Raw genomic sequence first — 16,014 nt, 5'->3', positions numbered from 1 at the left:
ACAGATAGAAAAGAGCAGACAGATCGAATAGATCTGCGGGGTAATCTCAATACACAGAGGCAGTGAGTACCTGGATTAAGCAGTTCAGTGTTTGCATCGTTGGTTATCTACCTCAGGTTCAGTATCCTCACCGTGTTTGGAAATTCCCATTCACTGTCGTCTGTCTGTGAGCAGCTGGAAGTTAAAGAAACACTCAAGATGCTGGAGACCTGAAATCACATCAGAAATTGTTTGAAGCCATTCCGACACAGGGTCCTGGAGCTGAAACACTAACTTTGTTCCTCACAACAGATATTCTTTGTCTGTTAAGTGTTACTTGAATTTGCAGTTTTTTAGAACACTTCGTTGGAATGATTTAAGTCTCCTAGGAAATGGACTTGTGTCGGACGTACAATGTAATTCACTCTCTTACAGCACAGAAACAGGTTTTTCGGCCCATCTAGCCTGTGCCATTTTCTGCCTGGATCCATCCACGTGCACCCAGACTCTAGATGTCAATACCTCCCTCATCCACGTACCACGCAAACTTCTCTTCAATGCTGCAATTGAACCTGCATCCACGTTCGCATCACCTTCTGAGTGAAGTAAAAATCACAACGAACAGGGCTGTTGCTAAAGATCGGTTCAGAACACTCCTGAGTACCGACTTCCAGAGTGAATACGCTCACTCTGCCACCAACCTCTGCCTCCTGTGGTCAAGTCATTTCGGTATCCACAAAGCCAAGTTCCCCTGGATCTATGCTTCCTACCACCCTGACCCGGCCTAATTTCGGGAACGTTGTTAAAATTCTCACGAAAATCCATTTGGCGCTTCTTCGTGAATTTTAATAAATACTCCCGAATACCTTAAGTGCAGTGAACAGTGAAAAGATAAGTGCAGAATACATAAAATTGAAAAAGACCGAAAAAAATGGTTCCATTGTGTGTGTGTCCGTGTGTGTATTATCCTGTGAAAGTGTGCATTTTTGTGAGGGAGAAATGAACAGAAAAATAGATGGAAGATAGAAAAATAGATGGACAGAAGCGCAGATAGAGAGAGAGAGAGAGAGATGTCCCCATCGCAGGTAAATTGTTTTGCTGTAACAGAATCAAAGAGATCGGCGTGGGCAGGAACGCCGGCATGGACATCGTCGACCTCACTACACACATCGATGCTGTGAAACTCCATGGACAAAGTGGAGCGAACTGCCCGCTTGCATGAGCGGAATATGTTGATTGCAGAGAGTCAATGTGTGGTAGGGCAGGACAAGAGGAACTCTGTCGCTATTGCTCCATTGTCTTCATAAATGCTACCCGACCGGCTGAGTTCCTTCAGTACTTTGAGTATGTTGCTTTGGGTTTACAGCATCTGCTGAAATCCACCTGTTTAACATACTGAGATGAACATTTTTTTCAGGTATGTCGCATCCGGAATCCAGCATCAGGCTGGATTCGAACTCAGGACCTCTCGCCTCGAAGTCCGGCGCTGATGCCAGTGCGCCAGCAGCCGTAGTGGCAGCAGAAATGAACATATTTTTTGAAAATTTCAGATGGATGGAGACGCACGGAGAAGTGAATCCATAAAACCATCAGATATACGAGCAGAAGTAAGCTATTCGTCCCAACGGGTCTGCTCCGCCAAGGAATCATGGGCTGATCTAATTATTCCAGACATCTGAACACCCCTGCTTTCACCCCATACCCGTTGATGACCTGCCTAATCAAGAACCTATCTATCTCGGTCTTAAATACACAAAATAACTTGTCCTCCACGGATGCTCGTAGCAACAAATTACACAGATTTACCACCCTCTGACTACAGTGATTTCCCCACATCTGAGTTCTAAATGGACGTCCTTCAAGTCCGAAGTCGTGCCATCTTGTCCTAGAATCCCCTACCATGGGAAATTAACTTTGCCATATCTAATCTGTTCTGGCCTTTTAATATTCAATATGCGATCTCCCTCATTCTCCTGAACTCCATGGAATACAGCCCAAGAGATGTCAGACGATCCTCATACGGTAAACCTTGCATTCCTGGAATCATTCTCTGAATCTTGTCTAAACCCTCTCCAATATCATTATATCATTTCTAAAATAAGGATACCAAAACTGCACACAATACTCTGCCAATTTCCCACTATTTTTTCCTCTATTATTTCCCTCGATCGTTCAATTGCCCTCTATTTTCCTAAGTTCCATGTACCTATCTAAGAGTCTCTTAAAAGAACCTATTGTATCCGCCTCTACCACCGTCGCTGGCAATGCATTCCACACACATTGTTCAATAAACGTAGCCCTGACATCTCCTCCGTACCTACTCCCAAGCAGATTAAACTTTTGCCCCTTCGTGTTATCCGTTTCAGTCTTTGGGAAAAGCCTCTGCATATCCACACAACCATTGCTTCTCCTCCTCTTATACACCTGCATGAATTTCCCGCATGATTTTCTTCAGGATGAATAAGACAATAAACACACTATGGTTTCGAAATTCTCCAGGGCTCCGAACTGAGGTGGTTAAACTCCTTCTTCCCTGCTCTTTTCAACTTTTTGAGTCATTTTCACTCATTTCAAAGGACTGTGCCACAGACAGCTGAGTTGCTGCATTGCACCTCTAAAGTCTGACAGCAGACTAGCGAGTGAATCTTCGATGGAGCAGAGTCAGAAACCAGAGAGTTGCCCGCCTGAGTCAGGGCTTTGGGGCTCCAGAAAGGGATGGGGTCTAGAGTTTACGAGGAGGAGGAAGAGGAATCAGACCAGTAGAATGCGGCTACAAATGAATGATCAGCAACATTTGGAAACTGTTTGATCGAAAAAAAAGTGGTTAATTTCTGCAAAATACTGGTAGAAATCAACAGATCAGGCAGCAAATGAGGAGAGGAACAAATAGACAACGTTTAGTCCGAGCCGGTTCAGCATGCCTAGACTGTGCACTCCTCTGCTTAGTTGCCACCTGAACTGCAGTTTTGTGTGTATGTGTCTACATTTCTAGCAACAGCATAACCTCTTGTGTTTAATATCTGCATTTGTAAGAAGGTTCTACTTTGGCATTAGAAACGCGGAACGTTTGCTGATATTAAGAGCATTGTTTCTTAGAAGCTGCTTCCTGCGTTAAAAGAGCTGCTGAGTTTTCTACACAAAAACAAAACTGAGGTCTGGATATGGAACCGGTGCTTGCAGAGACTTTTAATGGCACCGTGATTACCCTGAAAGCTCTGCGGAACAATTCTCACTGTCGCTGATGCACCGATCGAATGCGCAGGCGTCAGGGTTGCGGATGTCCCGAATATCGCGCATGCGCGCAGTACACAAAAGGCCTTGGGAGGATCGATAAAAAAGTAAGTGTTTCGCTGGGTTAACATTTTCACTACCGACTGAGGGGCTATTTCTGTGAACTCAGTACATCGCGACCCACAATCACGGGACAGTCCTGCTCTCTTCCCTCTCTCACAGCCCCGTGTTCTGTACACGAGCCCCTGGGGGGCTTCCGGATGATGAGGGAATGGATCTGTCAGACAGAACTGAGCTCCAGCTATCTAAATGCGAGGACTGGGAACTCGGAGAAAGGGAACAAAATCGTTTCCATCAGCTGTTGAGAGAATCACCTTTGTTCTACCTCCAATCACAAACAAGAGGAAACCTGCAGATGCTGGAAATGCAAGCAGCGCACACAAAATGCTGGAGGAACTCAGCATTAGTACTAATTTCCATAGATGCTGCCTGGCCTGCTGAGTTCCTCCAGCATTTTGTGTGTGTTGCTTGTTCTCCCTCCACTTGTTCTTGACTTTTCTACCAGTAAGTAGATTTACTAGGATGTTACCTGGGTTTCAGCACTTAAGTTACAGAGAAAGGTTAAACAAGTTAGGTCTCTATTCATTGGAGCGTAGAAGGTTGAGGGGGGATTTGATCGAGGTATTTAAAATTTTGAGAGGGATAGATAGAGTTGACGTGAATAGGCTGTTTCCATTGAGAGTAGGGGAGATTCAAACGAGAGGACATGATTTGAGAGTTAGGGGGCAAAAGTTTAAGGGAAACACGAGGGGGTATTTCTTTACTCAGAGAGTGATAGCTGTGTGGAATGAGCTTCATGTAGAAGTAGTAGAGGCCAGTTCAGTTGTGTCATTTAAGGTAAAATTGGACAGGTATATGGACAGGAAAGGAGTGGTGGGTTATGGGCTGAGTGTGGGCAGGTGGGACTAGGTGAGATTAAGAGTTTGGCACGGACTAGGAGGGCCGAGATGGCCTGTTTCCGTGCTGTGATTGTTATATATAAGGACATGTTTTGATCCATTCTCTCTGTGTATATAATGATATCAAACACCTTGTTCCTGGGCAACAAGTAGCTTTCACATCACACATGTGCCAGACTCCAGTGAGACAGACTACTGCCCTTCCCTTCATATTCATTGGCATTACCATCAGGAGTTAACCACCGTCAGTCTTTAGGGGGAGAGTTCAGGGGAAATATTTATGTACCATATTGAAAGTGGTGTTACCTGTGTGTAGAAAATTGGCTGGAGAATTTGCAGGTAGGAATAAGCAGAGTGATATTTGGAAATCTGACTTTTTAAAGTGTAATTTAGCAAGCAAATCACATATGGACAATGTGCAAAAGCTCTGGTGAGAAAATCCTTCATTACCCGTTATAAGCCTGTTACATAGGTGTGTGAGAGTGCAGATGAACTGGACTGAACCAAAAGGAGATCAAAGTTCCTATAAACAGTGATTTGCTAGCTGTTAAAATGAATTCCTCTCTATATAAAATTCACTGTGCACAGGTTGTCACTGGGTAAAATATGGACAGTACATAATTTATGTGCACACTGGTCATTACAAATTAGAGGGGACATTGGTGGGGCGGTGGGGAGACCTCCAGTGTCCCTGATGCCCTCACCTACAAGATGTGCATCCAGCTGCAGCTTGTAACCCTGCACTTTAAGGAGTTGGAACTTCAAATGGATGAATTCCAGATCATCCAGGAGTTGGAGGGGGTGATAGATATGACATGAAGAGAGGTGAGTTACACCCAAGGTGTAGCACACAGGAAAGTAAGTGAGAGTCAGGAAGGGAATAGAGGTGAAATAGCTATTGCAGAGTACTCTTGTGGAAATCAAACACAACAGCAGGTGGACCACTTCAGAAACGGTTGGTCTGTACTACCTGGCAGAGGAAAGTCAAAGGGCTGATAGGGGATTTGTTAGTTAGGGGAACGGTACAAGAGGGGACTAATATCCTTGTGGTAAGGCTTGCTAGGCTAGTGTGTGTGTGGGGGGGGGGGTTGTGATGGGGTTAAAATAAGTTGTAGGGGGAATGGGAACCAAATGACAGAACAGATAGTGGAGAGGGTGATTTGAATTGAATTCGCTTTATTACATACATCTTTCATATAGATGAGGAGTAGAAATCTTTATGTTACGTCTGTCTAAATGCGCAATGTGTAAATTATGGTAATTTATAATAAATAGCTTGTACTTAGAACTGTCAATGTAACATCGAAATCAATTAATCAGTCTGATGGCCTGCTAGAAGATGATGTCATGGAGCCTGTTGGTCCTTTTCTGTGTTACCGTTTCCTGGATGGTAACAGCAGGAACAATTTGACGTTGTAGTTAGTTGACTCCCCAATATCCTTTAGTCCCATTTTATACAGCAGTCTCTGTAAATATCCTGAATAGTGGGAAGTTCACATCTACAGATGGGCTGTGCTATCCGCACCACTCTCTGCAGGTTCCTGCGATTAAGGGAAGTACAGTTCCCATACCAGGCATTGATGCGGTCAGTCAGGATACTCTCAATTGTGTCCCTGCAGAATGTTCTGAGGATTTGGGGCTGCATCCCAAAATTCTTCGACCGTCTCAGGTGAAAGAATTGCTGTTGTGCTTTTTTTCACAACACAGTGGTATGTACAGACCATGTGATATCTTTGGTGATGTTTCTGCCAAGGAACTTAAAGCTGTTCACCCTCTGAACCCCAGATCCATTGATATCTTGATGTCAATATGGGTTAGCCTGTCTCCAATCCTCCTGTCATCCACAATCAGCTCCTTTGTTTTTCTGACAATAAGGGAGGGTTTGTTTTCTTGACACCAGTCAGATGTTGTTCAGACCTCAGACAGAGTCAGCAATCAAATGGTTGAGCATGGTGCGATGAATGTGCTGAGCTGTGTATATCACCATGCAAGAAGCCTCGTAGGAAAGCCAGATGAGATCAGGACAGGGAATTATGATATTGTAGCCATTACTGGGACTTGTTTACTCCCAAAAGTCTGAGGGATTTAGAGGAACAAACTTGTAGAGAGATGGCAGACCATGCCAAGAAACAAAGGTTGATTTAGTAAGTGATTTTAACTTTCCATATATTGACTGGGACTCCCATACTGTAAAAGGACTAGATGGAGTAGAGTTTGTCAAATGTGATCTTAATCAGTACGTAGAACACCCGGTGTAGAAGTGTGCAATAAACCATTAGGAAATGATCCAGGGCTGGTGACAGAAATTAGTGATCATAATCCATGAAATTCCAAGTAAAGGTGGAAAAGGAGAGGTCTGGACAACGGGTTGAGATTCTGAATTGGAGAAAGGTCAATTTTGATTGTATCAGAAGGGATTTGACAAGTGTGGTATGGGACAGGCTGTTTTCTGGCAAAGGAGTACTTGGTAAGTGGGAGGCCTACAGATGTGAAATTTTGAGGGTGTAGAGTTTGTATGTGACTGCCGAAATAAAAGTTGAAAGGTAACTGGTTCAGAGAACCTTGGTTTTCAGGAGATACTGAGGCCCTGGATATTCTGGTCCTCTAAATGCCACAGACTTTTGGGTGCTACCAAGACTCATTAATGACTACAATATCATGATTCCATGCCCTGAGCTCATCTGGCTTTTTTTTTTAGTCATCTTCTGTTGGTTTCTAAAAGCTTCCAAATAGTTTTTCTTCTAAATTTTGCCCTCTCTTTGGCTCTTATGTTGGCTTTGGCTTCTCAGTTTAGCTATGGTTTTGTCCTCCTGCCTGTCCAATGCTTCCATTTCATTGGGATGTATGAATCACTCAGCTCCCGAATTGCTCCCAGAAACTCCGGTCATTGCTGCTCTGTTGTCATTCCTACCTTTCCCTTCCAAACAAGTTTGGCCAGCTTCTCTGACATAGAAACATGGAGAAGTTTAGTATGGATACAGGCTATTTAGCCCATCTAGTCAATGCTGAAAAAACATTTAAGCTGTCTAATGCAACTACCTGCACTGGGACCATCGCCCTCCATAACCCTACCATCTAGGCTTCCCTCCAAACTTCTTTTAAATGGTGAAACCGAGCTCATATTCACCTCTTGTGCTGACATCTCATTCCACAGTCTCACAACCATTTCAGTAAAGAGTTTTTCCACATGTTTCTGTTAAATTTTCACCTTTCCCACTTACCCATGATCCTCTGGTTGTCATCGCACCCAACCTCAGTGGAAAAAGCTGCTTGCATTTACTCTATCTATACCCTCATAATTTTGTATACTTCCAACAAATCCTCAAAACAATGTATACTTTCCTTATAATTAGATTATATTCAGAGCCTTTTTTTAAATGTATAAGATGATGAAGGGCATTGATGATGTGGATATCCAGAGTTTTATTCCCAAGGCTGAAATGGCTAATGCGAGGGACCATAGTTTTAAGGTGTTTTGAAATAGATTCCGAGGGGATGTCAGAGGTAAGCTTTTTACACAGAGAGTGGTGGGTGTGTGGAATGCACTGAGTACCGGCTATTTGTGTGAGAGTGTTTCAGTGACTGTGGGGCCAGGAATCCATGCAACTCAGTGGGAACCGGGAATGGAGACAGTCAAACTGAGCCAGGTCACAGATTGTACTTGGCAGAAATGCCCCGTTCTTATAGAGACAGAAAGAGCATCAGAGAATTTGAGGGTCATTCCAGATACCAGCTCTGTGCCCAGTTAGAAGATGATTTCTCTCTCCAACTTGGGTTGAACTTCATTGTAACAGCGTAATGCCAGATGACACCTTGATAACCCAAATGTTCTCACTGAAATGATGCCCTTCACCCACTGATGGATTTGTAAATTTTTTTACAGGTTAAAAATGACAAGAAACTTGTCTACTGGAATCATCAGCTCAGACAGTGGGAATGGATTCACTTGGTCATCACAACTAAAGGTGCATCAGCAAGTTCACACTCGGACAAGGCCATTCACCTGTTCTGTGTGTGAGAAGGGATTCAGACAGTTTTCCCATCTGTGGACACACCAGTCAGTTCACACTGGGCAGAGGCTGGTCATCTGCTGAAGTTATAAGGAAGAATTCACTTGGTCATCTGACCTAATGGCTCACCAGCGAATTCACACCAGGGAGCGGCCATTCACCTGCTCAGACTGTGGGAAGGGATTCACTAAAGCATCTAAACTTAAGGTACATCAGCGAGTTCACACTGGGGAGAGGCCGTTTACCTGCTCAGACTGTGGGAAGGGATTCACTAAAGCATCTAAACTTAAGGTACATCAGCGAGTTCACACTGGAGAGAGGCCGTTTACCTGCTCAGACTGTGGGAAGGGATTCACTTGCTCGTCTCAACTGAAGGTACATCAGAGAGTTCACACTGGAGAGAGGCCGTTTACCTGCTCAGACTGTGGGAAGAAATTCAGTTGCTCATCTCAACTGAAGGTACATCAACGAGTCCACACTGGGGAGAGACCATTCACCTGCTCAGACTGCGGGAAGGGATTCACTCTGTCATCTAAACTGAAGGTACATCAGAGACTTCACACTGGAGAGAGGCCATTCACCTGCTCAAACTGTGGGATGGGATTCACTTGCTCATCTAATCTGAAGGTACACCAGTCTGTTCACACCAGAGAGAGACCGTTCACCTGCTCAGACTGTGGGAAGGGATTCACTCAGTCATCTAAACTGAAGATACATCAGAGAGTTCACACTGGAGAGAGGCCATTCACCTGCTCAGACTGTGGGAAGGGATTCGCTCGGTCATCTCAAGTGAAGGTACATCAGAGAGTTCACACTGGAGAGAGGCCATTCACTTGCTCAGACTGTGGGAAGGGATTCACTCAGTCATCCACCTTAATTGCTCACCAGCGAGTTCACAACAGGGAGTGGCTGTTCACCTGCTCGGACTGTGGGAAGGGATTCACTTCATCATCTCAACTGAAGGTACATCAGCGAGTTCACTCTGGGGAGAGGCCATTCACCTGCTCAGAGTGTGGGAAAGGATTCAGTCAGTCATCCAACCTACAAGCACACCAGTCAGTTCACACAGGGGAGAGGCCATTCACCTGCTCAGTGTGTGGGAAGGGATTCACTCAATCATATAAACTGAAGGTACATCAGCGAGTTCACACTGGAGAGAGGCCGTTCACCTGCTCCGACTGTGGGAAGGGATTCATTCAGTCATCCACCCTAATAGAACACCAGCGTGTTCACACTGGGGAGAGACCATTCACCTGCACGGACTGTGGGAAGGGATTCACTTCGTCATCTCAACTGAAGGAACATCAGCGAGTTCACACTGGGGAGAAGCCATTCACCTGCTCAGAGTGTGGGAAAGGATTCACTCAGTCATCCCACCTGCAAGCGCACCGGTCAGTTCACACTGGGGAGAGACCGTACACCTGCTTAGACTGTGGGAAGGGATTCGCTTCGTCATCTCAACTGCAGAGACACCAGCGAGTTCACACTGGGTAGAGTCCTTTTTCCTGCTGTGAATGTGGAAAGGGATCCACTCAGTCATCTAACCTTATGTAACTCTCAATTCGCCTAGCAGCTTAATATAGGGGGTGTTCACCCCCACCCCCAGCACGGCCAAACTTAAGAAATCTCGTTTGGGTGGATGCTGCGTGATGTGTCCCCTGTTACAGATCAGTACCCCGAAATAACAAACAGTACACAATATGTCATTAAAGGACTGAGCTCTATAATTCTTACTTTCACTATAGGGTTAGTAAAGAAAAAACAAGGGCCCATTTTCTCCATTTGTGTCTTCTCATCTGTCCCGGCAAGCGACCGTAAAAATCTCTCTTCCAGACTCAAAGAAAGAACATTTCTCTCATTGGATAGCACCGCACTCCAAACCCTGTTATCTCTGCTACAGAGAAACCATTACCTCAGCAGTGAAACATTACAGAGAGGCCATTACATTAGCAGTGAAACCTTGCAGCACGTTACACTTGTGACACAATACCGGGTTCACACTGGGGAGAAAGTTTCAATGAGCTGCATGCTGGATAGTTGTCCATCACCGTTGCTGAATGTAATTTCGAGAGTGACTGTCGGTGCTGATCTCTACAATTATTGCTGCTATTCACCACACCCAGTTCTGCACCCTTGTCACTGGGCATGGGAGGAGTTCCTTCTGCTGCACATTCACCTTTAATGGGACTGGATTTGTGACAAATAAATCAGTTCTATTTTAAACAGTTTCCGGTATTTAGTGAATTTATAACACACCTAGTGTACAGTAGAGAGTTAACTCATGCCGGCTGGACCCTGCCAGTGATACTGTTTGCAACAGTCCTTTTAAATCCTCCCCTGTTGTTCATCTCTCACTCTCCCTGTGGGAGGGGTTCCAGTCACCACTCTGTGGGTGAAGAGGTTTCCCTTGAATTTTCTGCAGACTGAAGAACTCGAGCTGATTGCAGTTCTGTCTGAGATGTTCTTCGCCCCTCAAATCTCTGGGCTGAGGAAGAATGGCATTGGTTGTTAACCTCCCTATACAGGGCTCATTTCCACATTATTTGTCATTTTCCCTGCTTCTAAAGTGTTGTTAGAAAACACCACTGTCCTCTAAACACTGAAAGCAGAATGGGAAACCATTAGTTTGATGTTCAACGGAGCAGGGTCAGAAAGCAGAGGCGGGTCCACACAGGGCAGTGTTTGAGGCGCTGAACGATGGTCGGGGTAAGAACGTATGAGGAGGAGAAGGGAATCAGCAACAGGGTGTGGCAATGAATGACAGATTAGTAACCTTTGGAAGATGACAGAGAAAATAATTCAGTTATTTGACTGATGACACAAACAATGCCTGTTGTGAGGTGCTGCACTGGTGGAGGAATGTGTGTGTGTTGGGAATGGGTTTGTCTATTGAGGGTGTTGTTCCTGCTTGTTTATCCTGTAATATTATATCCAGATGGTTATTATAGATTGTCCTATCTGATATAATGTATTGATTATCATATAATTTGTAAGATTTTGACTCTAAAGGTGGATCAGGCTTAAACTTACGGTGCCTCGATGAAGTGATAGAGGGCATTCATGCATTTGTATTTTGAAGCAAGGTTTTGGTGAATCATATTTGCCACTGATTGTACCTTTGTAAGTAATCAGATTGAGTTAAACTGCTGTAGGGTCCTGAAATGTGTTGGATTGTGTCTGATTTCTCTTGGCATTTTCTACACAGACAGACAGACAGACATACTTTATTGATCCCGAGGGAAATCGGGTTTCGTTACAGTCACACCAACCAAGAATAGTGTAGAAATTACTGCCTTATTGTTTGTATTTCATGTACTTTCGATTTTTCTTTCCTTTTGTTGACCACATTGATGTGTATTTCTGCAAGGGACCCCTTGTCAAGTGATTTTTGACAGGTCATGACCATTGCGTCTGTTATCTCTTCAGCAGCCTCTCTCAGGTGTTACGAATCCCTCGGTTTCGTTTGCTGTGGACTGTCACTTTAAGAAAGTTCCTGAGTGAGGCGGGACTAACAGTGACGTCAGCAGGCAGCTTTCTCAGCTCAGAGAGAGAGCGAGATAGAGATTTAGAGAGAGCGATATATATAGATAGATATCACACACACACACACACACACACACTCACACACACACACACACACACACACACACACACACACACACACACACACACACACACACACACACACACACACACACACACACAGAGTCGGAACGAGGGAGACAGAACAGCTACTCTCGTAGTCTGAGTAAGACTTTTATTTAAGAACTGCCAGGGCAAGGTTTGCTCCAGAATGTGTGTCTGTCACTTCGTATAATCCAAAGGAGTAGATTTAGGAATGTAATGTGGGACAACTTGAAGTTAACCCTTACCTGGATATGTTATGTGGTACTCACTTGAAGACGGCATTCGTCTGATATATCGAACTGGATTTTGAATCGATTCAACGGACAAGATCTTGGACGACGGTTTGCGTTTACCTGTGGAATTCGACATAATTGCCTTCTCTCTACAATTACCCTGGACTACAAGTATCTTTCTCTGATCATTTATTCCTCCGATTACTGAAGTTTCCTACGTTACCATCTCCAGACTCTAAGCCTTGATCCCCCAGGCTCGATAGTTTAGGAGTTATATTTACCCATATTTATACGCATAACACTGTTAACTTTTGCTTAATTTGTTTAACTTACAATATTATAAGTAGTTACTAATAAAGATAATGGTTTTAACATCAAAACCGGACTCCGGTGTGATCTGTATTGCTGCTGGTTTGGTTCTAAAACGTTACATATGACTCTGGGATATGCTCCATCTAGTTCAGGTGACTTATCCACTTAAAGAACCTGAGTTTGCCTCGCACGTTTTCCTTTGTAATAATAATGACATTCACTCCTGCTCCCTGACTCTCACGGATCTCTGGCACACTGCTGTGTCTTCCACAGAGAAGACAGATGCAAAGTACCTATCAAGTTCATCTACCATCTCTTCCCCATTTCTACCTCATGAGCATCATTTTCCAGAGGTCCGAAATAAACTATCGCCTCCCTTTCGCATTGTTATAATGGTGCATATTATTGTCTAGTTTGCTCTGATATTTCACCTTTCCCCTTCATATAGATTTTTGCAGTTGCCTGTTGTTGGATTTTCAAAGCTACCCAATTATCTAACTTCCTACTCACTATTGCTACCTGAAGTCCATAACTTCCTTTGTCAGCCACGGTAGCCTAGCCCCGCCATTTGTGAACTACTACTGTGGGACATTATGACCTATTCTGTACATTATGAACTATTCCCAGAAACGTCAGCCACTTCTGCTTTGACGTCATCCCCACCAGTATCCTTCTCAAATCCACCTGGGGAATCACCCCTCCCATGCCTCTGTATTTCCCTTCATTCCATTGTGATACTATGCATGTGACCTATGCTTCTCCCTCACAGATTGCAGTAGGAATTCAATCATTACGGTCACTGCCTTCTGATGGTTCCTTTACATTAACCTCCCTAATAAGAGCTGAGTTATTGCACAACACCCAATCTAAGATAGCAGTTCCCCAAGTAGGCTCAACAATCAGTTGCTCTAAAAATCCATTTCGTAAGCATTCAATACATTCCCTCTCTTGTGATCTCACACCAATCTGACATTCCCAATTCTCCTGCAGATGGAAGCCACCCACTGCTTTTACAAAGGAGAGAACGTGTTTTGGAAGCTGAAAAGCCTGAAAGTGAACACACCAGGGTGCGGAAAGAGGAAGCTGAAGAGATTGTGAAGGCATTAGAGTCATAGAATACTACAGCACAGAAAAATCTTGTCCGTGCTAAAGCATTAATCTGCCGAGTTCCAACAACTTCCAACTGGACCATAGCCCTCCATATACTTCTCATCCATGGACATAGGCAAACTTCTCTTAAAGGTTGAAATCGTCCCTGCCACTTGCTCTGGCAGCTCGTTGCACTCTCCCCGACTCTGAATGAAGAAGATCCCCCTAAGTTTTCTCTTAAAGTAATGAGTAATGATCTATCACGAATCACTAGATTTTGGAACGGTTCTGGCAAACTGGAAAGTTGCAAACCACACTCCACTCTTTAAGAAGTGAGAGAGGGCAGACGAAAATTATAGGACAGTTAGTCTGACCTCAGTGGTCAGGAATATGTTGGAGTGTATTAAGGGTGTGTGTTTTTGGGTACTGTAATTGGGGACGCATGATGAAGTAGGCCAAAGTCAGCAGGATACCTTTAAAGGAAATTGTATCTGACAAATCACTTGCAATACTTTGAGGAAGCAACAGGCAAGATAGATAAAGCAGAAGCAGTGGATGTATTTTGCTTGGATTTTCGGATGATGAGTTCATGAATCACTTGCTTCTGGCATGGTCCCGGAGGACAGGAAGATTGCAAATGACAATCGACTATTTGAGAAGGGAGGAAGGCAAAGGAAAGCAAATTATAGTCCAGTTAGCCTCACCTCATGCTGGGGAAGTGTTTGACTCTATTATTAGAGATGAGGTTTTGGGGTACTCGGAGACTAATGATAAAATAAGTCAAAGCCAGCATAGCTTCTGTACAGGGAAATCTTGCCTGACAAATCTGTTAGAGTTCTTCGAGGAAGTCATAAGCAGGATGGACAACCGAGAGGCAGTGGATATAATTTACTTGGGTTTTCAGAAGGCATCTGATAAGGTGTCACACATGAGACTGTTTAACAGGATAAAAATCAGTAGATATACTGGCATGGATGGGAGGAATGGCTAACAGCCAAGAGGGAGCGAGTGGGAATTAAAGGAGCCTTTTCTGGTTGGCTAGCAGTGACTAGTGGTCTTCATGGGGCAGTAGTCTGTCCGCTGCTTTTCAAATTATTTGTCAATGATTTGGATAATGGAATTGCTGGCTTTGTGTCAAGGTATGCGGATGATTCAAAGATAGATGGAGGCGCTATTAGTGCTGGGGAAGCAATGCGACTGCAGCAGGACAGACAAATTTGAAGAATGGGCAAAAACTGAGAGAGGGGGAGTAGTGAAGGAAGAAACTTCTTGGGATACAATGACAGACAGACAGACAGACATACTTTATTGATCCTGAGGGAAATTTGGTTTTGTTACAGTCGCACCAACCAAGAATAGTGTAGAAATATAGCAATATAAAATCATAAATATTTAAATAATAATAAGTAAATTATGCCAAGTGGAAATTAGTCCAACACCAGCCTATTGGCTCAGGGTGTCTGACACTCCGAGGGAGGTGTTGTAAAGTTTGATAGGCACAGGTAGGAATGACTTCCTATGACACTCAGTGTTGCATCTCGGTGGAATGAGTCTCTGGCTAAATGCACTCCTGTGCTTAACCAGTACATTATGGAGTGGATGGGAGACATTGTCCAAGATGGCATGCAACTTGGACAGCATCCTCCTTTCAGACTCCACTATCAGAGAGTCCAGTTCCATCCCCACAACATAACTGGCTTTACGAATGAGTTTGTTAATTTTGTTGGTGTCTGCTACCCTCAGCCTGCTGCCCCAGCACACAACAGCAAACAGGATAGCACTGGCCACTACAGACTCGTAGAACATCCTCGGCATCGTCCGGCAGATATTAAAGGACCTCAGTCTCCTCATGATATAGAGACGGCTCTGACCCTTGTAGACAGCCTCAGTGTTCTTTGACCAGTCCAGTTTATTTTCAATTCATATCCCCAGGTATTTGTAACCCTCCACCATGTCCACACTGACCCCTTGAATGGAAACAAGGGTCACCGGTGCCTTAGCTCTCCTCAGGTCCACCACCAGCTCCTTAGTCTTTTTCACTTTAAGCTGTAGATGATTCTGTTCACACCATGTGACAAAGTTTCCCACCGTAGCCCTGTACTCAGCCTCATCTGCGGTGCTGATGCATCCAACTATGGCAGAGTCATCAGAAAACTTCTGAAAATTTCCTTAACGATTCTCGAAAGATCATTGCTAATGCATTCATATCTCTTCAGCCATCTCTGGTTGGAGTACCACCTGGTCCAGGTGACCTATTTACCTTCAGACCATCTGTTTCCCAAGAACCGTCTCCCAGGTAACATAACTTTAAACATTCTGACCACTAACATTTGGGACTTCCATATTCCTGCAAGTGTCTTCGACAGATAAGAGTGATGCACAATACTTATTCAGTTCATCTGCCATCACCTTCCACCCCCACCCCATTACTACCTCTCCAGCATCATTTTTCAGAGGTTTGATATCCACTGCAGCCTCTCGTTTACACTATTACCTGAAGAAAAAATTGTTATCCCCTTTAATATTGCTGCCTAGCTCATCGATGTATTCCATCTTTTCCTTCTTAATTATTTT

Source organism: Hemitrygon akajei, unplaced genomic scaffold (assembly GCF_048418815.1).
Source record: "Hemitrygon akajei unplaced genomic scaffold, sHemAka1.3 Scf000116, whole genome shotgun sequence".
Lineage (NCBI taxonomy): Eukaryota > Metazoa > Chordata > Chondrichthyes > Myliobatiformes > Dasyatidae > Hemitrygon > Hemitrygon akajei.
Note: the sequence above shows the minus strand (reverse complement) of the source record.